Consider the following 2,500-nt stretch of genomic DNA (forward strand, 5'->3'; position numbering starts at 1 on the left):
CTCGCCCTCCCCGCCCGCCCCCGCCGCCGCCTTTCGCCAGCGGGTTTGCCTCCGCCCGGGGAGCTGGGGCTTCTCTTCTCCGAGAAGAGGCACCGCGTCCCCGTCCCCCGCCCCCCCCCCGCCCTCCCCGGCCTGCCTGCCTGCCTGCCTGCCCGCCTACCCGCGCGCGGGGCTCCTCGGCCGTCGGCAGGACGCCCTCGGCCGCTCGTGCTGCGCCAGGCCCCCTGCTCCCGCCGCCGCGACTGACTGGCTGGCCGGCCGGCTGGCTGACGGACTGACCGTTGGGCGCGCCGCCAGCCGCCGCCCACGCCCAGCGGGGGGCAGGGGGCCGGTTGCCAGGCAGCGGGGCGAGCGCGCATGCGCGGTCCGCGCGGTTGCCGACCCCCTGCGCCGCTTCCCGCGGCCCAGACGGAGCAGAAACGGCCGCGCGGCTGGGGTGGGGCGGGGCGGGGGGAGGCCGAGGGTGGGCGCCAGGGCGAGGGCGGGAGACACCGCGCTCCTCCGGGTCTGTCTAGGGGGCAGGGGCGGCTGTGTGTGTGTGTGTGTGTGTGTGTGTGTGTGTGTGTGTGTGTGTGTGTGTGTGTGTGTGTGTGTGTCTGTGTCTGTGTCTGTGTCTGTGTCTGTGTCTGTGTGTGTCTGTGTGTCTGTGTGTCTGTGTGTCTGTGCGGTTGAGCACGCCTCCGTCCGGCGCGGGGGGGGGAGGGGGGGGGCAGTGGGGGGCAGATAAGCGCCTCGGTATCTTTTACGAAAAAACTTAAAAGCTAAAAGAAATTGAAACGATGGCGGCGGCGGCGGCCTTGGCGGGGGGGGGGGACACGACGACACCACGCCGACCCCACCGCCTCCCGCCGGAAAAAAGCCACCAAGCCAAACCCCAAAACGAGCCGAAAGAAAAACCCCACCAACCCCACACCCCACACGCGCAACCCCCAAAGCTCCAGACGCAGACTCGTAGAGCGTCTGCACGGATCGGGAGGGTTCAAAAGCTAGAATCGTAGAATCGCGGGCACCGTCCCGCACCCACGAGAGGGTCGTCACGTCCAGCTCCTGCCCCTGCGTGGGACAAAGCGCCCCGCCGTTCCCGGCCTCCGTCATCCGGTCGCTTCCTGAAGAAGGGGACGGGCGCGGGGCCGTGACCGCCTCGCTGCCGGGGCCCGTGGCGCAGCTCTGCCGCCCTCCGGGCGAACCACCTTTTCCCACCCACCGTCCGACCTCAACCTCCCCCGGCTCCGGCTTCCTGCCGTTCCCTCGGCTTCTGTCGCTGCTCCTCAGCAGACAGCAGAGAGAAAGAACGCGTCAGCGCCGAACCCTGCGGTCGGGAGAAGAGGGACGGGGCGACCACCGTATCGCATGCCCTTCAACCTCGATAACGTGCCCGGGGGGGACCGCGTACGAAGCGGCTGGGACGCTCAGCCCTCCCGCCCTGGCGCCGCGCAGCCCGCCCCCCCCTCCCCCCCCCAACCGCGGTCCCCCCCCCCCCCCTCCGGTGAGGAGGCCGAGTCTACCCTCTCGCGAGCGCGGCCGGACAGCGGGGCCGTCCGAGCCCCGCCACTCCAGTCCAGCCCAGTCCGCTCCGCTCCGGACCGGAACAGCCCGGTCCGGTCCGGTCCGGAATAGTCCAGTCCGGTCCGGCCCAATCCGGTCCGGCCCGGTCCGGAAGTGTCCGGTCCGGTCCGGTCGGGTCCCTTCCGGTCCGGTCACGTTTCCGGGTCCCGAGCGCCTTGGTAGACGGCCCCATCCGCGCCGCGCTCCGACGTGACGTCTACCCGAGCCCCGCGAAGGGTCTACCCCTTTCCCCCGCCACTCGGCCTCGGTCTCCCGTGAGGAGGCCGGGTCTATCCTCCGGCGAGCGCGGCCGGACACCGGGTCCGTCCCGAGCCCCGCCAGTCCGGTCCGGTGCGGAACGGAACAGTCCAGTCCGGTCCGGTCACGTCCGGACCGGTCCGCTCCAGAACAGTCCGGTCCGGTGCGGTCCGTTCCGGTAGAGTCCGGTCCGGTCTGCTTCGGTCCAATCCGGTCGGGAGCTGTCCAATCCGGTCCGGTCCGTTCCCGATCCAGTCCGGTTTGTTCCGGTCCGGTCCGGAACGGTCCCTTCCGGTCCGGTCCGGTCCCTTCCGGTCCAGTCGCGTTGCCGGGTCCGGAGCGGCTTGGAAGACGGCCCCTTCCGCGCCGCGCTCCGACGTGAGGTCTAGCCGAGCCCCGCGCGAAGGGTCTACCCCTGCCGCGCCGCGCTCCGACGTGAAGGTCTACCCCGAGCCCGGCGAGGGATCCACCCCTTTCCCCCGCCACTCGGCCTCGGTCTCGCGTGAGGAGGCCGGTCCGCTCCGGTCCGGAGCAGTCCGGCCCGCTCCGGTCCGATCCAGTCCGGTCCGGTCCGCTCCAGAACACTCCGGACCGGTGCGGTCCGGTCCGATCCAGTCCAGTCCGGTCCGATCCAGTCGGGTCCGGTCCGGTCTGGTTCGGTCCGGTCCGGTCCGGAGCTGTCCAATCCGGTCCGGTC

This window comes from Caloenas nicobarica, unplaced genomic scaffold, assembly GCF_036013445.1.
Source record: "Caloenas nicobarica isolate bCalNic1 unplaced genomic scaffold, bCalNic1.hap1 Scaffold_1489, whole genome shotgun sequence".
Taxonomy (NCBI): domain Eukaryota; kingdom Metazoa; phylum Chordata; class Aves; order Columbiformes; family Columbidae; genus Caloenas; species Caloenas nicobarica.